The sequence below is a fragment of the Apodemus sylvaticus genome, chromosome 15 (genome assembly GCF_947179515.1).
Source record: "Apodemus sylvaticus chromosome 15, mApoSyl1.1, whole genome shotgun sequence".
In the NCBI taxonomy this organism is placed as follows: Eukaryota; Metazoa; Chordata; class Mammalia; order Rodentia; family Muridae; genus Apodemus; species Apodemus sylvaticus.
The window spans coordinates 88732773-88760721 of NC_067486.1; positions in this window are offsets into that span (position 1 = coordinate 88732773).

Sequence of the window (27949 nt, forward strand, 5' to 3'; positions counted from 1 at the left end):
TTTAAGTTACAACGTGTTGTTTAGGAGACACAAGCTAATTTTGTATGATGCGTTATTTCTTCTCGTAAAGTTTTTCCAATAAGTATGTATTTGTCTTTACTCTGCAACACTGTATTTCCTTATAAGGTGGTATTCTTATATATTCTTTCGAGAGAAAACTCTCCTCTGCATACTCTTTTGGGGCTACATGCTTAGACATACGCCCAACAACAAAGCTTTTCAAGTTAAAACGTGTTGTTTAGGAAGAACAAGATAATTTCTCACGATGCGGGATTTCCTTAAAACGTGGTTTTCTGACAAATTTTGACGAAAGAAAATTGTCCTGTGGGCTCTCTTTTGAGGCTACACGTTTAGACGTACAGGCCACACCAAATCTTTTTGAGTTACAAAGTGTTGTTTAGGAGATACAAGCTAATTTTGTACGATGCTTTATTTCATCTCGTAAAGTTTGTGGGTTTCCAATACATACGTATCTTTCTTTACTCTGCAACACTGTATTTCCTTACAACGTGGTATTCTTACATATTCTTTCGAGAGAAAACTCTCCTGTGCGTTCTCTTTGGAGGCTACACGCTTAGACATACACGCAACACCAAAGCTTTTCGACTTACAACGTGTTGTTTCGGAAAAACAAGATAATTTCGCACGATGCTGGATTTCCTTAAAACGTGGTTTTCTGAAAAATTTTGATGAAAGAAAATTCTCCTGTGGGTTTTCATTTGAGGCTACACGTTTAGACGTACATGCCACACCAAATCTGTTCGAGTTACAACGTGTTGTTTAGGAGAAAAAAGCTAATTTTTTACGATGCTTTATATCTTCTTGTAAAGTTTAAAAGTTTCCAAAAGGTACGTATTTATCTTTAATTTGCCACAATGTATTTCCTTATAACGTGGTATTCTTACATACTCGTTCGAGAGAAATCTCTCCTGTGCGTTCTCTTTTGCGGCTACATGCTTAGACATACACGCAACAGCAAATATTTTCGAGTAACAATGTGTTGTTTAGGAAAACTAGATAGTTTCGCACGATGCAGGATTTCCTTAATAAGTGGTTTTCTGACAAATTTTGACGAAAGAAAATTCTCCTGTGGGTTCTCTTTTGAGGCTACACGTTTAGACGTACACGCCACACCAAATCTTTTCTAGTTACAACGTGTTGTTTAGGAGATACAAGCTAATTTTGTACGATGCGTTTTTTGTTCTCGTAAAGTTTTTCCAATACGTATGTATTTGCCTTTAGTCTGCAACACTGTATTTCCTTATAACGTGGTATTCTTACATATTCTTTCGAGAGAAAACTCTCCTGTGCATCCTCTTTTGAGGCTACACGCTTAGACATACAAGCAACACCAAAGCTTTTCGAGTTACAACGTGTTTGTTAGGAAAAACTAGATAATTTCACACGATGAGGGATTTCCTTAATACGTGGTTTTCTGACAAATATTGACGAAAGAAAATTATCCTATGGGTTCTCTTTTGAGACTACACGTTTAGACGTACAGGCCACACCAAATCTTTTTAAGTTACAACGTGTTGTTTAGGAGACACAAGCTAATTTTGTACGATGCGTTATTTCTTCTCGTAAAGTTTTTCCAATAAGTATGTATTTGTCTTTACTCTGCAACACTGTATTTCCTTATAAGGTGGTATTCTTATATATTCTTTCGAGAGAAAACTCTCCTCTGCATACTCTTTTGGGGCTACATGCTTAGACATACGCCCAACACCAAAGCTTTTCATGTTAAAACGTGTTGTTTAGGAAGAACAATATAATTTCTCACGATGCGGGATTTCCTTAAAACGTGGTTTTCTGACAAATTTTGACGAAAGAAAATTGTCCTGTGGGCTCTCTTTTGAGGCTACACGTTTAGACGTACAGGCCACACCAAATCTTTTTGAGTTACAAAGTGTTGTTTAGGAGATACAAGCTAATTTTGTACGATGCTTTATTTCATCTCGTAAAGTTTGTGGGTTTCCAATACATACGTATCTTTCTTTACTCTGCAACACTGTATTTCCTTACAACGTGGTATTCTTACATATTCTTTCGAGAGAAAACTCTCCTGTGCGTACTCTTTGGAGGCTACACGCTTAGACATACACGGAACACCAAAGCTTTTCGACTTACAATGTGTTGTTTAGGAAAAACAAGATAATTTCGCACGATGCTGGATTTCCTTAAAACGTGGTTTTCTGAAAAATTTTGACAAAAAAAAATTCTCCTGTGGGTTTTCATTTGAGGCTACACGTTTAGACGTACATGCCACACCAAATCTTTGCGAGTTACAACGTGTTGTTTAGGAGATAAAAGCTAATTTTTTACGATGCTTTATATCTTCTTGTAAAGTTTAAGACTTTCCAAAAGGTACGTATTTATCTTTAATTTGCCCCCATGTATTTCCTTATATCGTGGTATTCTTACATACTCGTTCGAGAGAAATCTCTCCTGTGCGTTCTCTTTTGAGGCTACATGCTTAGACATACACGCAACAGCAAATATTTTCGAGTAACAATGTGTTGTTTAGGAAAACTAGATAGTTTCGCACGATGCAGGGTTTCCTTAATAATTGGTTTTCTGACAAATTTTGACGAAAGAAAATTCTCCTGTGGGTTCTCTTTTGAGGCTACACATTTAGACGTACACGCCACACCAAATCTTTTCTAGTTACAACGTGTTGTTTAGGAGATACAAGCTAATTTTGTACGATGCGTTTTTTGTTCTCGTAAAGTTTTTCCAATACGTATGTATTTGCCTATAGTCTGCAACACTGTATTTCCTGATAACGTGGTATTCTTACATATTCTTTCGAGAGAAAACTCTCCTGTGCATCCTCTTTTGAGGCTACACGCTTAGACATACACGCAACACCAAAGCTTTTCGAGTTACAACGTGTTTGTTAGGAAAAACTAGATAATTTCACACGATGAGGGATTTCCTTAATACGTGGTTTTCTGACAAATATTGACCAAAGAAAATTATCCTATGGGTTCTCTTTTGAGACTACACGTTTAGACGTACAGGCCACACCAAATCTTTTTAAGTTACAACGTGTTGTTTAGGAGACACAAGCTAATTTTGTACGATGCGTTATTTCTTCTCGTAAAGTTTTTCCAATAAGTATGTATTTGTCTTTACTCTGCAACACTGTATTTCCTTATAAGGTGGTATTCTTATATATTCTTTCGAGAGAAAACTCTCCTCTGCATACTCTTTTGGGGCTACATGCTTAGACATACGCCCAACACCAAAGCTTTTCATGTTAAAACGTGTTGTTTAGGAAGAACAAGATAATTTCTCACGATGCGGGATTTCCTTAAAACGTGGTTTTCTGACAAATTTTGACGAAAGAAAATTGTCCTGTGGGCTCTCTTTTGAGGCTACACGTTTAGACGTACAGGCCACACCAAATCTTTTTGAGTTACAAAGTGTTGTTTAGGAGATACAAGCTAATTTTGTACGATGCTTTATTTCATCTCGTAAAGTTTGTGGGTTTCCAATACATACGTATCTTTCTTTACTCTGCAACACTGTATTTCCTTACAATGTGGTATTCTTACATATTCTTACGACGGAAAACTTTCCTGTGCGTTCTCTTTGGAGGCTACACGCTTAGATATACACGCAACACCAACGCTTTTCGACTTACAATGTGTTGTTCAGGAAAAACAAGATAATTTCGCACGATGCTGGATTTCCTTAAAACGTGGTTTTCTGAAAAATTTTGACGAAAAAAAATTCTCCTGTGGGTTTTCATTTGAGGCTACACGTTTAGACGTACATGCCACACCAAATCTTTTCGAGTTACAACGTGTTGTTTAGGAGATAAAAGCTAATTTTTTACGATGCTTTATATCTTCTTGTAAAGTTTAAGAGTTTCCAAAAGGTACGTATTTATCTTTAATTTGCCGCAATGTATTTCCTTATATCGTGGTATTCTTACATACTCGTTCGAGAGAAATCTCTCCTGTGCGTTCTCTTTTGAGGCTACATGCTTAGACATACACGCCACAGCAAATATTTTCGAGTAACAATGTGTTGTTTAGGAAAACTAGATAGTTTCGCACGATGCAGGATTTCCTTAATAAGTGGTTTTCTGACAAATTTTGACGAAAGAAAATTCTCCTGTGGGTTCTCTTTTGAGGCTACACGTTTAGACGTACACGCCACACCAAATCTTTTCGAGTTACAACGTGTTGTTTAAGAGATACATGCTAATTTTGTACGATGCGTTATTTCTTCTCGTAAAGTTTTTCCAATATGTATGTATTTGCCTTTAGTCTGCAACACTGTATTTCCTTATAACGTGGTATTCTTACATATTCTTTCGAGAGAAAACTCTCCTGTGCATCCTCTTTTGAGGCTACACGCTTAGACATACACGCAACACCAAAGCTTTTCAAGTTACAACGTGTTGTTTAGGAAAAACAAGATAATTTGAACGATGAGGGATTTCCTTAATACGTGGTTTTCTGACAAATATTGACCAAAGAAAATTATCCTATGGGTTCTCTTTTGAGACTACACGTTTAGACGTACTTGCCACACCAAATCTTTTTAAGTTACAACGTGTTGTTTAGGAGACACAAGTTAATTTTGTACGATGCGTTATTTCTTCTCGTAAAGTTTTTCCAATAAGTATGTAATTGTCTTTACTCTGCAACACTGTATTTCCTTATAAGGTGGTATTCTTACATATTCTTTCGAGAGAAAACTCTCCTGTGCGTTCTCTTTGGAGGCTACACGCTTAGACATACACGAAACACCAAAGCTTTTCGACTTACAACGTGTTGTTTAGGAAAAACAAGATAATTTCGCACGATGCTGGATTTCCTTAAAACGTGGTTTTCTGAAAAATTTTGATGAAAGAAAATTCTCCTGTGGGTTTTCATTTGAGGGTACACGTTTAGACGTACATGCCACACCAAATCTTTTCGAGTTACAACGTGTTGTTTAGGAGATAAAAGCTAATTTTTTACGATGCTTTATATCTTCTTGTAAAGTTTAAGAGTTTCCAAAAGGTACGTATTTATCTTTAATTTGCCACAATGTATTTCCTTATAACGTGGTATTCTTACATACTCGTTCGAGAGAAATCTCTCCTGTGCGTTCTCTTTTGAGGCTACATGCTTAGACATACACGCAACAGCAAATATTTTCGAGTAACAATGTGTTGTTTAGGAAAACTAGATAGTTTCGCACGATGCAGGATTTCCTTAATAAGTGGTTTTCTGACAAATTTTGACGAAAGAAAATTCTCCTGTGGGTTCTCTTTTGAGGCTACACGTTTAGACGTACACGCCACACCAAATCTTTTCTAGTTACAACGTGTTGTTTAGGAGATACAAGCTAATTTTGTACGATGCGTTTTTTGTTCTCGTAAAGTTTTTCCAATACGTATGTATTTGCCTTTAGTCTGCAACACTGTATTTCCTTATAACGTGGTATTCTTACATATTCTTTCGAGAGAAAACTCTCCTGTGCATCCTCTTTTGAGGCTACACGCTTAGACATACACGCAACACCAAAGCTTTTCGAGTTACAACGTGTTTGTTAGGAAAAACTAGATAATTTCACACGATGAGGGATTTCCTTAATACGTGGTTTTCTGACAAATATTGACCAAAGAAAATTATCCTATGGGTTCTCTTTTGAGACTACACGTTTAGACGTACAGGCCACACCAAATCTTTTTAAGTTACAACGTGTTGTTTAGGAGACACAAGCTAATTTTGTACGATGCGTTATTTCTTCTCGTAAAGTTTTTCCAATAAATATGTATTTGTCTTTACTCTGCAACACTGTATTTCCTTATAAGGTGGTATTCTTATATATTCTTTCGAGAGAAAACTCTCCTCTGCATACTCTTTTGGGGCTACATGCTTAGACATACGCCCAACAACAAAGCTTTTCAAGTTAAAACGTGTTGTTTAGGAAGAACAAGATAATTTCTCACGATGCGGGATTTCCTTAAAACGTGGTTTTCTGACAAATTTTGACGAAAGAAAATTGTCCTGTGGGCTCTCTTTTGAGGCTACACGTTTAGACGTACAGGCCACACCAAATCTTTTTGAGTTACAAAGTGTTGTTTAGGAGATACAAGCTAATTTTTTACGATGCTTTATTTCATCTCGTAAAGTTTGTGGGTTTCCAATACATACGTATCTTTCTTTACTCTGCAACACTGTATTTCCTTACAACGTGGTATTCTTACATATTCTTTCGAGAGAAAACTCTCCTGTGCGTTCTCTTTGGAGGCTACACGCTTAGACATACACGCAACACCAAAGCTTTTCGACTTACAATGTGTTGTTTAGGAAAAACAAGATAATTTCGCACGATGCTGGATTTCCTTAAAACGTGGTTTTCTGAAAAATTTTGACGAAAAAAAATTCTCCTGTGGGTTTTCATTTGAGGCTACACGTTTAGACGTACATGCCACACCAAATCTTTTCGAGTTACAACGTGTTGTTTAGGAGATAAAAGCTATTTTTTTACGATGCTTTATATCTTCTTGTAAAGTTTAAGAGTTTCCAAAAGGTACGTATTTATCTTTAATTTGCCACAATGTATTTCCTTATATCGTGGTATTCTTACATACTCGTTCGAGAGAAATCTCTCCTGTGCGTTCTCTTTTGAGGCTACATGCTTAGACATACACGCAACAGCAAATATTTTCGAGTAACAATGTGTTGTTTAGGAAAACTAGATAGTTTCGCACGATGCAGGATTTCCTTAATAAGTGGTTTTCTGACAAATTTTTACGAAAGAAAATTCTCCTGTGGGTTCTCTTTTGAGGCTACACGTTTAGACGTACACGCCACACCAAATCTTTTCGAGTTACAACGTGTTGTTTAGGAGATACAAGCTAATTTTGTACGATGCGTTATTTCTTCTCGTAAAGTGTTTCCAATATGTATGTATTTGCCTTTAGTCTGCAACACTGTATTTCCTTATAACGTGGTATTCTTACATATTCTTTCGAGAGAAAACTCTCCTGTGCATCCTCTTTTGAGGCTACACGCTTAGACATACACGCAACACCAAAGCTTTTCAAGTTACAACGTGTTGTTTAGGAAAAACAAGATAATTTCGCACGATGAGGGATTTCCTTAATACGTGGTTTTCTGACAAATATTGACCAAAGAAAATTATCCTATGGGTTCTCTTTTGAGACTACACGTTTAGACGTACTTGCCACACCAAATCTTTTTAAGTTACAACGTGTTGTTTAGGAGACACAAGTTAATTTTGTACGATGCGTTATTTCTTCTCGTAAAGTTTTTCCAATAAGTATGTAATTGTCTTTACTCTGCATCACTGTATTTCCTTATAAGGTGGTATTCTTACATATTCTTTCGAGAGAAAACACTCCTGTGCATTCTCTTTTGGGGCTACATGCTTAGACATACACCCAACACCAAAGCTTTTCAAGTTAAAACGTGTTGTTTAGGAAGAACAAGATAATTTCTCACAATGCGGGATTTCCTTAAAACGTGGTTTTCTGACAAAATTTGACGAAAGAAAATTGTCCTGTGGGTTCTCTTTTGAGGCTACACGTTTAGAAGTACAGGCCACACCAAATCTTTTCGATTTACAACGTGTTGTTTAGGAGATACAAGCTAATTTTTTAGGATGTGTTATTTCTTCTCGTAAAGTGTTTCCAATAGGTACGTATTTGCCTTTAGTCTGCAACACTGTATTTCCTTATAACGTGGTATTCTTACATATTCTTTCGAGAGAAAACTCTCCTGTGTGTTCCCCTTTGAGGCTACACGCTTAGACATACAGGCAACACCAAAGCTTTTCGCGTTACAACGTGTTGTTTAGGAAAAACCAGATAATTTCGTGCGATGTGGGATTTCCTTAATAAGTGGTTTTCTGACAAATTTTGACCAAGGAAAATTCTCCTATGGGTTCTCTTTTGAGGCTACACGTTTAGATGTACAGGCCACACCTAATCTTTTTAAGTTACAACGTGTTTAGGAGATACAAGCTAATTTTGTACGATAGGTTATTTCTTCTCGTAAAGATTTTCCAATAAGTAAGAATATGTCTTTACTCTGCAATATTGTATTTCCTTATAACGTGGTATTCTTACATATTCTTTCGAGAGAAAACTCTCCTGTGCCTTCTCTTTTGAGGCTACACGCTTAGACATACACACAACACCAAAGCTTTTCGAGTTACGACATTTTGTTTAGGAAAAACAAGATAATTTCGCACGATGAGGGATTTCCTTATAACGTGGTTTTTGGACAAATTTTGACGAAAGAAAATTCTCCTGTGGGTTCTCTTTTGAGGCTACATGTTTAAACGTACACGCCACACCAAATCCTTTCAAGTTACCACGTGTTGTTTAGGAGATACAAGCTAATTTTTTCATGATGCGTTATTTCTTCTCGTAAAGTTTAAGTGTTTCCAATACGTATGTATTTGCCTTTACTCTGCAACACTGTATTTCCTTATAACGTGGTATTCTTACATATTCTTTCGACAGTAAACTCTCCTGTGTGTTCTCTTTGGAGGCTACTCGCTTCGACATACACGCAACACCAAAGCTTTTCGAGTTACAACGTGTTGTTTAGGAAAAACAAGATAATTTCGCATGATGCGGGATTTCCTTAAAACGTGGTTTTCTGACAAATTTTGATGAAAGAAAATTCTCCCGTGGGTTCTCTTTTGAGGGTACACGTTTAGACATACACGCCACACCAAATCATTTCGAGTTATAACGTGTTGTTTAGGAGATACAAGCTAATTTTGTACTATGTGTTATTTCTTCTCGTAAAGTTTAAGTGTTTCCAATAAGTATGTATTTGTCTTTACTCTGCAACACTGTATTTCCTTATAACGTGGTATTCCTACATATTCTTTTGGGAGAAAACTCTCCTGTCCATTCTCTTTTGAGGCTACACGCTTAGAAATACACGCAACACTAAAGCTTTTCTAGTTACAACATGTTGTTTAGGAAAAACAAGATAATTTTGCACTATGCGGTATTTCCTTAAAACGTGATATTCTGACAAATTTTATCGAAGGAAAACTCTCCTGTGGGTTCTCTTTTGAGGCTACACGTTTAGACGTACACGCCACACAAAATCTTTTCCAGTTACAACGTGTTGTTTAGGAGATACAAGCTAATTTTGCATGATGCTTTATTTCTTCTCGTAAAGTGTTTCCAATAAGTATGTATTTGTCTATACTCTGCAACACTGTATTTCCTTATAACGTGGTATTCTTACATATTCTTTCAGGAGAAAACTCTCCAGTGCATTCCTCTTTGAGGCTACGCGCTTAGACATACACGCAACACCAAAGCTTTTTGAGTTACAACGTGTTGTTTAGGAAAAACTAGATAATTACGCACGATGCGGGATTTCCTTAATAAGTGGTTTTCTGACAAATTTTGACCAAGGAAAATTCCTCTATGGGTTCTCTTTTGAGGCTACACGTTTAGACGTACAGGCCACACCAAATCTTTTTAAGTTACAACGTGTTGTTTAGGAGATACATTCTAATTTTGTACGATGCGTTATTTCTTCTCGTAAAGTTTTTCCAATAAGTAAGTATATGTCTTTACTCTGCAACACTGTATTTCCTTATAACGTGGTATTCTTACATATTCTTTCAAGAGAAAACTCTCCAGTGGGTTCTCATTTGAGGCTACACGCTTAGACATATACGCAACACCAAAGCTTTTCTAGTTACAACCTATTGTTTAGGAAGAACAAGATAATTTCCCATGATGCGGGATTTCCTTAAAACGTGGTTTTCTGACAAATTTTGACGTAAGAAAATTCTCCTGTGGGTTCTCTTTTGAGGCTACACGTTCAGACGTACACGCAACACCAAATCTTTTTGAGTTACCACGTGTTTTTTCGGAGATACAAGCTAATTTTGCACCATGCGTTATTTCTTCTCATAATGTGTTTCCAATAAGTACGTATATGTCTTTACTCTGCAGCAATATATTTCCTTATAACGTGGTATTCTTACATATTCTTTCGAGAGAAAACTCTCCTGTGCATTCTCCTTTGAGGCTGCACGCTTAGACATACACGCAACACCAAAGCATTTCGAATTACAACCTGTTGTTTAGGAAAAACAAGATAATTTCACACGATGCGGGATTTCCTTAAAACGTGGTTTTCTGAAAAATTTTGACGAAAGAAAATTCTCCTGTGGGTTCTCTTTTGAGGCTACATGTTTAGTTGTAAACGCCACACCAAATCTTTTCGAGTTACAACGTTTTGTTTAGGAGATACAAGCTAATTTTGTAAGATACGTTATTACCTCTCGTAAAGGGTTTCCAATACGTAAATATTTGTCTTTACTCTGCAACAATGTATTTCCATATAACGTGGTATTCTTACATATTCTTTCGAGAGAAAACTCTCCTGTGCATTCTCTTTTGAGGCTACACGCTTAGACATACACGCAACACCAAAGCTTTTCGAGTTACAACGTGCTGTTTAGGAAAAACAAGATAATTTCTCACGATGCGGGATTTCCTTAAAACGTGGTTTTCTGACAAATTTTGACGAAAGAAAATTCTCCTGTGGGTTCTCTTTTGAGGGTACACGTTTAGACGTACAAGCCACACCAAATCCTTTCGAGTTATATCGTGTTGTTTAGGAGATACAAGCTTATTTTGTACTATGTGTTATTTCTACTCGTAAAGTTTAAGTGTTTCCAATAAGTATGTATTTGTCTTTACTCTGCAACACTGTATTTCCTTATAATGTGGTATTCCTACATAATCTTTTGGGAGAAAACTCTCCTGTGCGTTCTCTTTTGAGGCTACACGCTTAGATATACCCACAACACCAAACCTTTTCGAGTTACAACATGTTGTTTAGGAAAAACAAGATAATTTCGCACGATGCGGGATTTCTTTAAAACGTGGTTTTGACAAATTTTGACGAAAGAAAACTCTCCTGTGGGTTCTCTTTTGAGGCTACACGTTTATACGTACACGCCACACCAAGTCTTTTTGAGTTACAACGTGTTGTTTAAGACATACACGCTAATTTTGCAAGATGCTTTATTTCTCTCATAAAGTGCTTCCAATACATACGTATTTGTCTTTACTCTGCCACACTGTATTTCCTTATAACGTGGTATTCTAAATATTCTTTTGAGAGAAAACTCTCCTGTGCGTTCTCTTTTGGGGCTACATGCTTAGACATACACGCAACACCAAAGCTTTTCGAGTTAAAACGTGTTGTTTAGGAAGAACAAGATAATTTCTCACGATGCGGGATTTCCTTAAAACGTGGTTTTCTGACAAATTTTGACGAAAGAAAACTCTCCTGTGGGTTCTCTTTTGAGGCTAGACGTTTAGACGTACACGCCACACCAAATCTTTTTGAGTTACAACGTGTTGTTTAGGACAAACAAGCTAATTTTGCAAGATGCGTTATTTCTCTCATAAAGTGCTTCCAATACGTACGTATTTGTCTTTACTCTGCCACACTGTATTTCCTTATAACGTGGTATTCTTACATATTCTTTCGAGAGAAAACTCTCCTGTGTGTTCTCTTTTGGGGCTACACACTTAGACATACACCCAACACCAAAGCTTTTCGAGTTAAAACGTGTTGTTTAGGAAGAACAAGATAATTTCTCACGATGAGGGATTTTCTTAAAACGTGGTTTTCTGACGAATTTTGACGAAAGAAAATTGTCCTGTGGGTTCTCTTTTGAGGCTACACGTTTAGACGTACACGCCACACCAAATCTTTTCGAGTTACCACGTGTTGTTTAGGAGATACAAGCTAATTTTGTACGATGCTTTATTTCATCTCGTAAAGTTTATGGGTTTCCAATACATACGTATTTGTCTTTACTCTGCAACACTGTATTTCCTTATAACGTGGTATTCTTACAAATTCTATTGAGAAAAAACTCTCCTGTGCGTTCTCTTTTGAGGCTACATGCTTAGACATACACGCAACACCAAAGCCTTTCGAGTTACAACGTGTTGTTTAGGAAAAACAAGATAATTTCGCACGATACGGGATTTCCGTAAACCATGGTTTTCTGAAAAATTTTGACGAAAAAAATTCTCCTGTGGGTTCTCTTTTGAGGCTACACGTTTAGAAGTACACGCCACACCACATCTTTTCGAGTTACAACGTGTTGTTTAGGAGATACAAGCTAATTTTGTACGATGCTTTATTTCATCTCGTAAAGTTTATGGGTTTCCAATACATATGTATTTGTCTTTACTTTGCAACACTGTATTTCCTTTTAACGTGGTATTCTTACAAATTCTATCGAGATACAACTCTCCTGTGTGTTCTCTTTTGAGGCTACACGCTTAGACATACACGCAACACCAAAGCTTTTCGAGTTACAACATGTTGTTTAGGAAAAACAAGATAATTTCGCACAATGCGGGATTTCCTTAAAACGTGGTTTTCTGAAAAATTTTGACGAAAGAAAATTCTCCTGTGGGTTCTCTTTTGAGGCTACACGTTTAGACGTACAGGCCACACCAAATCTTTTTAAGTTACAACGTGTTGTTTAGGAGATACAAGCTAATTTTGTACGATGCGTTATTTCTTCTCGTAAAGTTTTTCCAATACGTAAGTGTTTGTCTTTACAACACTGTGTTTCCTAATAACGTGGTATTCTTACATATTCTTTCGAGAAAAAAACTCTCCTTTGCATTCTCTTTTGAGGCTACACGCTTAGACATACACGCAACAACAAAGCTTTTCGAGTTACAACGTGTTGTTTCGGAAAAACAAGATAATTTCGCACGATGCGGGATTTCCATAAAACGTGGTTTTCTGACAAATTTTGACTAAAGAAAATTCTCCTGTGGGTTCTCTTTTGAGTCTACACGTTTAGATGTACACGCCACACCAAATATTTTTGAGTTACAATGTGTTGTTTAGGAGATATAAGCTAATTTTTTTACGGTGCGTTATTTCTTCTCCTAATGTTTAAGTGTTTCCAATATGTTTGTATTTGCCTTTACTCTGCAACACTGTATTTCCTTATAACGTGTTATTCTTACATATTTTTTCGAGAGAAAACTCTCCTGTGCGTTCTCTTTGGAGGCTACACGCTTAGACATACTCGCAACACCAAAGCTTTTCGAGTTACAACGTGTTGTTTAGGAAAAACAAGATAATTTCGCATGATGCGGGATTTCCTTAAAACTTGGTTTTCTGACAAATTTTGACGAAAGAAAATTCTCCTGTGGGTTCTCTTTTGAGGGTACATGTTTAGACGTACAAGCCACACCAAATCCTTTCGAGTTATATCGTGTTGTTTAGGAGATACAAGCTTATTTTGTACTATGTGTTATTTCTACTCGTAAAGTTTAAGTGTTTCCAATAAGTATGTATTTGTCTTTACTCTGCAACAGTGTATTTCCTTATAATGTGGTATTCCTACATAATCTTTTGGGAGAAAACTCTCCTGTGCGTTCTCTTTTGAGGCTACACGCTTAGATATACCCGCAACACCAAACCTTTTCGAGTTACATGTTGTTTAGGAAAAACAAGATAATTTCGCACGATGCGGGATTTCTTTAAAACGTGGGTTTTGACAAATTTTGATGAGAGAAAACTCTCCTGTTGGTTCTCTTTTGAGGCTACACGTTTAGACGTACACGCCACACCAAATCTTTTCGAGTTACAGCGTGTTGTTTAGGAGATACAAACTAATTTTGTATGATGCCTTATTTCTTCTCGTAAAGTTTAAGTGTTTCCAATAAGTACGTATTTGTCTTTACTCTGTAACACTGTATTTCCTTATGACGTGGTATTCTTACATATTCTTTCGAGAGAAAACTCTCCTGTGCATTCTCTTTTGAGGCTACACGCTTAGACATACAGGCAACACCAAAGCTTTTCGAGTTACAATGTGTTGTTTAGGAAAAACAAGATAATTTCGCACGATGCGGGATTTCCTTAAAACGTGGTTTTCTGACAAATTTTGATGAAAGAAAATACTCCTGTGGGTTCTCTTTTGAGGCTACACGTTTAGACGTACACGCCACACCAAATCCTTTCGAGTTGAAACGTGTTGGTTAGGACATACAAGCTAATTTTTTAAGATGCGTTATTTCTTCTCGTAAAGTTTAAATGTGTCCAATACGTACGTAATTGCCTTTACTCTGCAACACTGTATTTCCTTATAACGTGGTAATCTTGCATATTCTTTCGAGAGAAAAACTCTCCTGTGCGTTCTCTTTAGAGGCTACATGCTTAGACATACACGCAACACCAAAGCATTTCGAATTACAACCTGTTGTTTAGGAAAAACAAGATAATTTCACACGATGCGGGATTTCCTTAAAACGTGGTTTTCTGAAAAATTTTGACGAAAGAAAATTCTCCTGTGGGTTCTCTTTTGAGGCTACATGTTTAGTTGTAAACGCCACACCAAATCTTTTCGAGTTACAACGTTTTGTTTAGGAGATACAAGCTAATTTTGTAAGATACGTTATTACTTCTCGTAAAGGGTTTCCAATACGTAAGTATTTGTCTTTACTCTGCAACAATGTATTTCCATATAACGTGGTATTCTTACATATTCTTTCGAGAGAAAACTCTCCTGTGCATTCTCTTTTGAGGCTACACGCTTAGACATACACGCAACACCAAAGCTTTTCGAGTTACAACGTGTTGTTTAGGAAAAACAAGATAATTTCTCACGATGCGGGATTTCCTTAAAACGTGGTTTTCTGACAAATTTTGACGAAAGAAAATTCTCCTGTGGGTTCTCTTTTGAGGGTACACGTTTAGACGTACAAGCCACACCAAATCCTTTCGAGTTATATCGTGTTGTTTAGGAGATACAAGCTTATTTTGTACTATGTGTTATTTCTACTCGTAAAGTTTAAGTGTTTCCAATAAGTATGTATTTGTCTTTACTCTGCAACACTGTATTTCCTTATAATGTGGTATTCCTACATAATCTTTTGGGAGAAAACTCTCCTGTGCGTTCTCTTTTGAGGCTACACGCTTAGATATACCCACAACACCAAACCTTTTCGAGTTACAACATGTTGTTTAGGAAAAACAAGATAATTTCGCACGATGCGGGATTTCTTTAAAACGTGGTTTTGACAAATTTTGACGAAAGAAAACTCTCCTGTGGGTTCTCTTTTGAGGCTACACGTTTATACGTACACGCCACACCAAGTCTTTTTGAGTTACAACGTGTTGTTTAAGACATACACGCTAATTTTGCAAGATGCTTTATTTCTCTCATAAAGTGCTTCCAATACATACGTATTTGTCTTTACTCTGCCACACTGTATTTCCTTATAACGTGGTATTCTAAATATTCTTTTGAGAGAAAACTCTCCTGTGCGTTCTCTTTTGGGGCTACATGCTTAGACATACACGCAACACCAAAGCTTTTCGAATTAAAACGTGTTGTTTAGGAAGAACAAGATAATTTCTCACGATGCGGGATTTCCTTAAAACGTGGTTTTCTGACAAATTTTGACGAAAGAAAACTCTCCTGTGGGTTCTCTTTTGAGGCTAGACGTTTAGACGTACACGCCACACCAAATCTTTTTGAGTTACAACGTGTTGTTTAGGACAAACAAGCTAATTTTGCAAGATGCGTTATTTCTCTCATAAAGTGCTTCTAATACGTACGTATTTGTCTTTACTCTGCCACACTGTATTTCCTTATAACGTGGTATTCTTACATATTCTTTCGAGAGAAAACTCTCCTGTGTGTTCTCTTTTGGGGCTACACACTTAGACATACACCCAACACCAAAGCTTTTCGAGTTAAAACGTGTTGTTTAGGAAGAACAAGATAATTTCTCACGATGAGGGATTTTCTTAAAACGTGGTTTTCTGACGAATTTTGACGAAAGAAAATTGTCCTGTGGGTTCTCTTTTGAGGCTACACGTTTAGACGTACACGCCACACCAAATCTTTTCGAGTTACCACGTGTTGTTTAGGAGATACAAGCTAATTTTGTACGATGCTTTATTTCATCTCGTAAAGTTTATGGGTTTCCAATACATACGTATTTTCTTTACTCTGCAACACTGTATTTCCTTATAACGTGGTATTCTTACAAATTCTATTGAGAAAAAACTCTCCTGTGCGATCTCTTTTGAGGCTACATGCTTAGACATACACGCAACACCAAAGCCTTTCGAGTTACAACGTGTTGTTTAGGAAAAACAAGATAATTTCGCACGATACGGGATTTCCGTAAACCATGGTTTTCTGAAAAATTTTGACGAAAAAAATTCTCCTGTGGGTTCTCTTTTGAGGCTACACGTTTAGAAGTACACGCCACACCACATCTTTTCGAGTTACAACGTGTTGTTTAGGAGATACAAGCTAATTTTGTATGATGCTTTATTTCATCTCGTAAAGTTTATGGGTTTCCAATACATATGTATTTGTCTTTACTTTGCAACACTGTATTTCCTTTTAACGTGGTATTCTTACAAATTCTATCGAGATACAACTCTCCTGTGTGTTCTCTTTTGAGGCTACACGCTTAGACATACACGCAACACCAAAGCTTTTCGAGTTACAACATGTTGTTTAGGAAAAACAAGATAATTTCGCACAATGCGGGATTTCCTTAAAACGTGGTTTTCTGAAAAATTTTGACGAAAGAAAATTCTCCTGTGGGTTCTCTTTTGAGGCTACACGTTTAGACGTACAGGCCACACCAAATCTTTTTAAGTTACAACGTGTTGTTTAGGAGATACAAGCTAATTTTGTACGATGCGTTATTTCTTCTCGTAAAGTTTTTCCAATACGTAAGTGTTTGTCTTTACAACACTGTGTTTCCTAATAACGTGGTATTCTTACATATTCTTTCGAGAAAAAAACTCTCCTTTGCATTCTCTTTTGAGGCTACACGCTTAGACATACACGCAACAACAAAGCTTTTCGAGTTACAACGTGTTGTTTCGGAAAAACAAGATAATTTCGCACGATGCGGGATTTCCATAAAACGTGGTTTTCTGACAAATTTTGACTAAAGAAAATTCTCCTGTGGGTTCTCTTTTGAGTCTACACGTTTAGATGTACACGCCACACCAAATATTTTTGAGTTACAATGTGTTGTTTAGGAGATATAAGCTAATTTTTTTACGGTGCGTTATTTCTTCTCCTAATGTTTAAGTGTTTCCAATATGTTTGTATTTGCCTTTACTCTGCAACACTGTATTTCCTTATAACGTGTTATTCTTACATATTTTTTCGAGAGAAAACTCTCCTGTGCGTTCTCTTTGGAGGCTACACGCTTAGACATACTCGCAACACCAAAGCTTTTCGAGTTACAACGTGTTGTTTAGGAAAAACAAGATAATTTCGCATGATGCGGGATTTCCTTAAAACTTGGTTTTCTGACAAATTTTGACGAAAGAAAATTCTCCTGTGGGTTCTCTTTTGAGGGTACATGTTTAGACGTACAAGCCACACCAAATCCTTTCGAGTTATATCGTGTTGTTTAGGAGATACAAGCTTATTTTGTACTATGTGTTATTTCTACTCGTAAAGTTTAAGTGTTTCCAATAAGTATGTATTTGTCTTTACTCTGCAACAGTGTATTTCCTTATAATGTGGTATTCCTACATAATCTTTTGGGAGAAAACTCTCCTGTGCGTTCTCTTTTGAGGCTACACGCTTAGATATACCCGCAACACCAAACCTTTTCGAGTTACATGTTGATTAGGAAAAACAAGATAATTTCGCACGATGCGGGATTTCTTTAAAACGTGGGTTTTGACAAATTTTGATGAGAGAAAACTCTCCTGTTGGTTCTCTTTTGAGGCTACACGTTTAGACGTACACGCCACACCAAATCTTTTCGAGTTACAGCGTGTTGTTTAGGAGATACAAACTAATTTTGTATGATGCCTTATTTCTTCTCGTAAAGTTTAAGTGTTTCCAATAAGTACGTATTTGTCTTTACTCTGCAACACTGTATTTCCTTACGACGTGGTATTCTTACATATTCTTTCGAGAGAAAACTCTCCTGTGCATTCTCTTTTGAGGCTACACGCTTAGACATACAGGCAACACCACAGCTTTTCGAGTTACAATGTGTTGTTTAGGAAAAACAAGATAATTTCGCACGATGCGGGATTTCCTTAAAACGTGGTTTTCTGACAAATTTTGATGAAAGAAAATACTCCTGTGGGTTCTCTTTTGAGGCTACACGTTTAGACGTACACGCCACACCAAATCCTTTCGAGTTAAAACGTGTTGGTTAGGACATACAAGCTAATTTTTTAAGATGCGTTATTTCTTCTCGTAAAGTTTAAATGTGTCCAATACGTACGTAATTGCCTTTACTCTGCAACACTGTATTTCCTTATAACGTGGTAATCTTGCATATTCTTTCGAGAGAAAAACTCTCCTGTGCGTTCTCTTTAGAGGCTACATGCTTAGACATACACGCAACACCAAAGCATTTCGAATTACAACCTGTTGTTTAGGAAAAACAAGATAATTTCACACGATGTGGGATTTCCTTAAAACGTGGTTTTCTGAAAAATTTTGACGAAAGAAAATTCTCCTGTGGGTTCTCTTTTGAGGCTACATGTTTAGTTGTAAACGCCACACCAAATCTTTTTGAGTTACAACGTTTTGTTTAGGAGATACAAGCTAATTTTGTACGATGCGTTATTACCTCTCGTAAAGTGTTTCCAATACTTACGTATTTGTCTTTACTCTGCAACAATGTATTTCCATATAACGTGGTATTCTTACATATTCTTTCGAGAGAAAACTCTCCTGTGCATTCTCTTTTGTGGCTACACGCTTAGACATACACGCAACACCAAAGCTTTTCGAGTTACAACGTGTTGTTTAGGAAAAACAAGATAATTTCGCACGATGCGGGATTTCCTTAAAACGTGGTTTTCTGACAAATTTTGACGAAAGAAAATTCTCCTGTGGGTTCTCTTTTGAGGGTACACATTTAGACGTACAAGCCACACCAAATCCTTTCGAGTTATATCGTGTTGTTTAGGAGATACAAGCTTATTTTGTACTATGTGTTATTTCTACTCGTAAAGTTTAAGTGTTTCCAATAAGTATGTATTTGTCTTTACCCTGCAACACTGTATTTCCTTATAATGTGGTATTACTATATAATCTTTTGGGAGAAAACTCTCCTGTGCGTTCTCTTTTGAGGCTACACGCTTAGATATACCCGCAACACCAAACCTTTTCGGGTTACAACATGTTGTTTAGGAAAAACAAGATAATTTCGCACGATGCGGGATTTCTTTAAAACGTGGGTTTTGACAAATTTTGACGAAAGAAAACTCTCCTGTGGGTTCTCTTTTGAGGCTACACGTTTAGACGTACACGCCACACCAAATCTTTTCGAGTTACAGCGTGTTGTTTAGGAGATACAAACTAATTTTGTACGATGCCTTATTTCTTCTCGTAAAGTTTAAGTGTTTCCAATAAGTACGTATTTGTCTTTACTCTGCAACACTGTATTTCCATATAACGTGGTATTCTTACATATTCTTTCGAGCGAAAACTCTCCTGTGCATTCTCTTTTGAGACTACACGCGTAGACAGACACGCAACACCAAAACTTTTCGAGTTACAATGTGTTGTTTAGGAAAAACAAGATAATTTCGCACGATGCGGGATTTCCTTAAAACGTGGTTTTCTGACAAATTTTGACGAAAGAAAATACTCCTGTGGGTTCTCTTTTGAGGCTACACGTTTAGACGTACATGCCACACCAAATCCTTTCGAGTTAAAACGTGTTGGTTAGGAGATACAAGCTAATTTTTTAAGATGCGTTATTTCTTCTCGTAAAGTTTAAATGTGTTCAAAATGTACGTAATTGCCTTTACTCTGCAACACTCTATTTCCTTATAACGTGGTAATCTTGCATATTCTTTCGAGAGAAAAACTCTCCTGTGCGTTCTCTTTAGAGGCTACATGCTTAGACATACACTCAACACCAAAGCATTTCGAATTACAACCTGTTGTTTAGGAAAAACAAGATAATTTCACACGATGCGGGATTTCCTTAAAACGTGGTTTTCTGAAAAATTTTGACGAAAGAAAATACTCCTGTGGGTTCTCTTTTGAGGCTACATGTTTAGTTGTAAACGCCACACCAAATCTTTTCGAGTTACAACGTTTTGTTTAGGAGATACAAGCTAATTTTGTACGATGCGTTATTACCTCTCGTAAAGTGTTTCCAATACGTACTTATTTGTCTTTACTCTGCAACAATGTATTTCCATATAACGTGGTATTCTTACATATTCTTTCGAGAGAAAACTCTCCTGTGCATTCTCTTTTGAGGCTACACGCTTAGACATACACGCAACACCAAAGCTTTTCGAGTTACAACGTGTTGTTTAGGAAAAACAAGATAATTTCGCACGATGCAGGATTTCCTTAAAACGTGGTTTTCTGACAAATATTGACGAAAGAAAATTGTCCTGTGGTTCTCCTTTGAGGCTACACGTTAGACGTACACACCACACCAAATCTTTTCGAGTTATAACGTGTTGTTTAGGAGATACAAACTAATTTTGTATGATGCCTTATTTCTTCTCGTAAAGTTTAAGTGTTTCCAATAAGTATGTATTTGTCTTTACTCTGCAACACTGTATTTACTTATAACGTGGTATTCTTACATATTCTTTCGAGAGAAAACTCTCCTGTGCGTTCTCTTTTGAGGCTACACGATTAAACATACACGCAACACCAAAGCTTTTCGAATTACAATTTGTTGTTTAGGAAAAACAAGATAATTTCGCACGATGCGGGATTTCCTTAAAACGTGGTTTTCTGACAAATTTTGACGAATGAAAATACTCCTGTGGGTTCTCTTTTGAGGCTACACGTTTAGATGTACACACCACACCAAATCTTTTCGAGTTACAACGTGTTGTTTAGGAGATACAAGCTAATTTTGTACGATGCGCTATTTCTTCTCATAAAGTTTAAATTTTTCCAATACATACGTATTTGCCTTTACTCTGCAACACTCTATTTCCTTATAACGTGGTATTTTTGCATATTCTTTCGAGAGAAAACTCTCCTCTGCATTCTCTTTCGAGGCTACATGCTTAGACATACACGCAACACCAAAGCTTTTCGAATTACAACGTGTTGTTTAGGAAAAACAAGATAATTTCGCACGATGCGGATTTCCTTAAAACGTGGTTTTCTGAAAAATTTTGACGAAAGAAAATTCTCCTGTGGGTTCTCTTTTGAGGCTACATGTTTAGTTGTAAACGCCACACCAAATCTTTTCGAGTTACAACGTGTTGTTTAGGAGACACAAGCTAATTTTGTACGATGCATTATTACTTCTTGTAAAGTGTTTCCAATACTTATGTGATTGTCTTTACTCTGCAACACTGTATTTCCTTATAACGTGGTATTCTTACATATTCTTTCGAGAGAAAACTCTCCTGTGCGTTCTCTTTTGAGGCTACACACTTAGACATACACGCAACACCAAAGCTTTTCGAATTACAACGTGTTGTTTAGGAAGAACAAGATAATTTCTCACGATGCGGGATTTCCTTAAAATGTGGTTTTCTGAAAAATTTTGACGAAAAAAAATTGTCCTGTGGTTCTCTTTTGAGGCTACACATTTAGACGTACACGCCACACCAAATCTTTTCGAGTTACAACGTGTTGTTTAGGAGATACAAGCTAATTTTGTATGATGCTTTATTTCATCTCGCTAATTTTAAGGGTTTCCAATACGTAAGTATTTGTCTTTATTCTGCAACATTGTACTTCCTTATAACGTGGTATTCTTACATATTCTTTCGAGAGAAAACTCTTCTGTGTGTTCTCTTTTGAGGCTACATGCTTAGACATACACGCAACACCAAAGCTTTTCGAGTTACAACGCGTTGTTTAGGAAAAACAAGATAATTTCGCACGATGCGGGATTTCCTTAATACGTGGTTTTCTGACAAATTTTTACCAAAGAAAATTCTCCTGTGGGTTTTCTTTTGAGGCTACACATTTAGACGTACACGCCACACCAAATGTTTTCGAGTTACAACGTGTTGTTTAGGAGATACAAACTAATTTTTTACAATGCGTTATTTCTTCTCATAAAGTGTTTCCAATAAGTACGTATTTGTCTTTACTCTGCAACACTGTATTTCCTTATAACGTGGTATTCTTACATATTCTTTCGAGAGAAAACTCTCCTGTGCGTTCTCTTTTGAGGCTACACGCTTAGACATACACGCAACACCAAAGCTTTTCGAATTACAACGTGTTGTTTAGGAAAAACAAGATACTCTCTCACGATAATTTTGCACGATGCAGGATTTCCTTAAAACGTGGTTTTCTGAAAATTTTGACGAAAGAAAATTCTCCTATGGGTTCTCTTTTGAGGCTACACGTTTAGACGTACACTCCACACCAAGTCATTTCAAGTTACAACGTGTTGTTTAGGAGATACGAGCTAATTTTGTACGATGCTTTATTTCATCTCTTAAAGTTTAAGGGTTTCCAATACGTACGTATTTGTCTTTACTCTGCAACACTGTATTTCCTTATAACGGGGTATTCTTACATATTCTTTGGAGAGAAAACTCTCCTGTGTGTTCTCTTTTGAGGCTATACACTGAGACATACACGCAACACAACAGCTTTTCGAGTTACAACGTGTTGTTTAGGAAAAACAAGATAATTTCGCACGATGCAGGATTTCCTTAATACGTGGTTTTCTGACAAATTTGACCAAAGCAAATTCTCCTGTGGGTTCTCTTTTGAGGCTACACGTTTAGACGTACACGCCACATCAAATCTTTTCGAGTTACAACGTGTTGTTTAGGAGATACAAGCTAATTTTGTACAATGCGTTATTTCTTCTCGTAAAGTGTTTCCAATACGTACGTATTTGTCTTTACTCTGCAACACTGTATTTCCTTATAACGTGGTATTCTTACAAATTCTATCGAGAAAATACTCTCCTTTGCGTTCTCTTTTGAGGCTACGCGCTTAGACATACACGCAACACCAAACCTGTTGTTTAGGAGATACAAGCTAATTTATTATGATGCGTTATTTCTTCTTGTAAAGTGTTTCCAATACATACGTTTTTGTCTTTACTCTGCAACACTGTATTTCCTTATAACGTGGTATTCTTACATATTCTTTCGAAAGAAAACTCTCCTGTGCGTTCTCCTTTGAGTCTACACGCTTAGCCATACACGCAACACAGAAGATTTTCGAGTTACAACCTGTTGTTTAGGAAAAACTAGATAATTTCGCACGATGCGAGATTTCGTTAAAACGTGGTTTCTGACAAATTTTGATGTAAGAAAATTCTACTGTCGGTTCTCTTTTGAGGCTACATGTTTAGACGTACATGTCACACGAAATCTTTTCGAGTTACAACGTGTTGTTTAGGAGATACAAGCCAATTTTGTACAATGCTTTATTTCTGTTCTTAAAGTGTTTCCAATATGTACGTATTTGTCTTCTCTCTGCAACACTGTATTTCCTTATAACGTGGTATTCTTACATATTCTTTCGAGAGAAAAAACTCTCCTGTGCATTCCCTTTTGAGGCTACACACTTAGACATACACGCAACACCAAAGATTTTCGAGTTACAACTTGTTGTTTAGGAAAACAAGATAATTTTGTAGGATGTGGAATTTCTTTAAAATGTGGTTTTCTGACAAATTTTAAACAAGAAAATTCTCCAGTTGTTTCTCTTTTGAGGCTTCACTTTTAGACGTACATGCCAAACCAAATGTTTTCGAGTTTCCACTTGTTGTTTAGGAGATACAAGCTAATATTGTATGATGCGTAATTTCTTTCATAAAGTGTTTCCAATATGTACTTTTTGTCTTTACTTTGCAACACTGTATTTCCTTATAACGTTGTATTCTTACATGTTCTTTCGAGAGAAAACTCTCCTGTTCATTCTCTTTTGAAGCTACACGCTTAGACATACACGCAACACCAAAGCTTTTCGAGTTACAACGTGTTGTTAAGGAAAAACAAGATAATTTCGGGGATGTGGGATTTCCTTAAAACGTGGTTTTCTGACAAATTTTGACGAAAGAAAATTCCCCTTTGTGTTCTCTTTTGAGGCTACACGTTTAGACGTACACGCCAAACCAAAACTTTTCGAGTTACCACGTGTTGTTTAGGAGATACAAGCTAATTTTGTTCGATGCTTTATTTCTTCTCGTAAAGTGTTCCCAATATATACTTATTTGTTTTTACTCTGCAAAATTGTATTTCCTAATAAAGTGGTATTCTTGCATATTCTTTCGAGAGAAAACCCTCCTGTGCCTTCTCTTTTGAGGCTCCATGCTTACACATACACGCAACACGAAAGCTTTTCGAGTTACAACATGTTGTTTAGGAAAAAGAAGATGATATCGCACGATGCAGGATTTCATTAAAACGTAGTTTTCTGAAAAATTTTGACGAAAGAAAATTCTCCTGTGGGTTCTCTTTTGAGGCTACACCTTTAGACGTACACGCCACACCAAATCTTTTCGAGTTACAACCTGTTGTTTGGGAGATACAAGCTAATTTTGTAAGATGCGTTAATTCTTCTCGTAAGGTGTTTCCAATACGTAAGTATTTGTCTTTACTCTTCAACACTGTATTTCCTTATAACGTGGTATTCTTACATATTCTTTCGAGAGAAAACTATCCTGTGCGTTCCCTTTTGAGGCTACACACTTAGACATACAGGCAACACCAAAGCTTTTCGAGTTACAACGTGTTGTTTATGAATAAAAAGATAATTTCGCACGATGTGGGATTTCCTTAAAACGTGGTTTTCTGACAAATTTTGGCAAAAGAATATTCTCCTGTGGGTTCTCTTTTGACGCTAAATGTATAGACGTGCACGCCACACCAAATCCTTTCGAGTTACCACGTGTTGTTTAGGAGATACAAGCTAATTTTGTATGATGTGTTATTTCTTCTCGTAAAGTGTTGCCAAAACGTACGTATTTGTCTTTCTCTGCAACACTGTATTTCCTTATAACGTGGTATTCTTACATATTCTTTCGAGGAAAAACTCTCCTGTGCATTCTCTTTTGAGGCTACACGCTTAGACATACACGCAACACCAAGGCTTTTCGAGTTACAACGTGTTGTTTAGGAAAAACAAGATTATTTCGCACGATGCGAGATTTCCATAAAACGTGGTTTTCTGAAAAATTTTGACGAAAAAAGTTTTCCTGTGGGTTCTCTTTTGAGGCTACACGTGTAGAGGTACGAGCCACACCAAATCTTTTCGAGTTACAACGTGTTGTTTAGGAGATACAAGCTAATTTTGTACGATGCGTTATTTCTTCTCTTAAAGTGTTTCCAATACGTACTTAGTTGTCTTTACTCTGCCACACCGTATTTCCTTATAACGTGGTATTCCTACATATTCTTTCGAGAGAAAACTTTTCTGTGCGTTCTCTTTTGAGGCTACACGCTTAGAAATACAGGCAACCCCAAAGCTTTTCGATTTACAACGTGTTGTTTGGAAAAACAAGATAATTTCGCACGATGCGAGATTTTCTTAAAACGTTGTTTCTGACAAATTTTGATGAAAGAAAATTCTCCTGTGGGTTCTCTTTTGAGGCTACACGTTTAGACGTACACGTCACACCAAATCTTTTCGAGTTATAACGTGTTGTTTAGGAGATACAAGCTAATTTTGTATGATGCGTTACTTCTTCTCCTAAAGTGTTTCCAATACATATGTATTTTTGTTGACTCTACAACACTGTATTTCCTTATAACGTGGTATTCTTACCTATTCTTTTGAAAGAAAACTCTCCTGTGCCTTCTCTATTGAGGTTCCACACTTAGACATACACGCAACACTAAAGCTTTTCGAGTTACAACATGTTGTTTAGGAAAAAGAAGATGATTTCGCACGATGCGGGATTTCCTTAATACGTGGTTTTCTGAAAAATTTTAACAAAAGAAAATTCTCCTGTGGGTTCTCTTTTGAGGCTACACGTTTAGACGTACACGCCACATCAAATCTTTTCGAGTTACAATGTGTTGTTTAGGAGATACAAGCTAATTTTGTACGATGCGTTAATTCTTCTCATTAAGTGATTCCAATACGTACGTATTTGTCTTTACTCTGCAATACTGTATTTCATTATAATGTGGTATTCTTAGGTATTCTTACTAGAGAAAACTATCCTGGGCATTCCCTTTTGAGGCTACACACTTAGACATACAGGCAACACCAAAGCGTTTCGAGTTACAACGTGTTGTTTACGAAAAAGAAGATAATATTGCACCTTGCGGGATTTCCTTAAATCGTGGTTTTCTGACAAATTTTGAAGAAAGAAAATTTTCCTGTGGGTTCTCTTTTGAGGCTACACGTTTAGACGTACACGCTACAGCAAATCTTTTCGAGTAACAATGTGTTGTTTAGGAGATTCAAGCTAATTTTGTACTATGCGTTAATTCTTCTCGTAAAGTTTTTCCGATATGTAAGTATTTGTCTTTACTCTGCAACACTGTATTTCCTTATAACGTGGTATTCTTACATATTCTTTCGAGAGAAAACTATCCTGTGCGTTCCCTTTTGAGGCTACACACTTAGATATACAGGCAACACCAAAGCTTTTCGAGGTACAACGTGTTGTTTATGAAAAACAAGATAATTTCGCACGATGCGGGATTTCCTTAAAACATGGTTTTCTGACAAATTTTGAAGAAAGAAAATTCTCCTGTGGGTTCTCTTTTGAGGCTGCACGTGTAGACGTACGAGCCTCACCAAATCTTTTCGAGTTCCAACGTGTTGTTTAGGAGATACAAGCTAATTTTGTACGACACGTTATTTCTTCTCTTAAAGTGTATCCAATACGTACGTATTTGTCTTTACTCTGCAACACTGTATTTCCTTATAACGTAGTATTCTTACATATTCTTTCGAGAGAAAACTCTCCTGGGTGTTCTCTTTTGAGGCTACATGCTTAGACATACACGCAACAGCAAAGGTTTTCGAGTTACAATGTGTTGTTTAGGAAAAATAAGATAATTTCGCACGATGCGAGATTTCCTTAAAACGTGGTTTCTGACAAATTTTGATGAAAGAAAATTCTCCTGTGGGTTCTCTTTTGAGGCTACACGTTTAGACGTACACCTCACACCAAATCTTTTCGAGTTACAACGTGTTGTTTAGGAGATACAAGCTAACTTTGTACGATGCGTTATTTCTTCCCGTAAAATATTTCCAATTTGTACTTATTTGTCTTTACTCTGCAAAATTGTATTTCCTTATAATGTGGTATTCTTACATATTCTTTCGAGAGAAAACTCTTCTGTGCCTTCTCTTTTCAGGCTCCACACTTAGACATACACGCAACACCAAAGCTTTTCGAATTACAACATGTTGTTTAGGAAAAAGATGATTTCGCACAATGCGGGATTTCCTTAAAACGTGGTTTTCTGAAAAATTTTGACGAAAGAAAATTCTCCTGTGGGTTCTCTTTTGAGGCTACACGTTTAGACGTACACGCTACAGCAAATCTTTTCGAGTAACAAGGTGTTGTTTAGGAGATTCAAGCTAATTTTGTACTATGCGTTAATTCTTCTCGTAAAGTTTTTCCAATATGTAAGTATTTGTCTTTACTCTGCAACACTGTATTTCCTTATAACGTGGTATTCTTACATATTCTTTCGAGAGAAAACTATCCTGTGCGTTCCCTTTTGAGGCTACACACTTAGATATACAGGCAACACCAAAGCTTTTCGAGGTACAACGTGTTGTTTATGAAAAACAAGATAATTTCGCACGATGCGGGATTTCCTTAAAACGTGGTTTTCTGACAAATTTTGAAGAAAGAAAATTCTCCTGTGGGTTCTCTTTTGAGGCTACACGTTTAGCCGTACACACCACACCAAATCCTTTCGAATTACCACGTGTTGTTTAGGAGATACTAGCAAATTTTGTACGATGCAATTTTTCTTCTCGTAAAGTT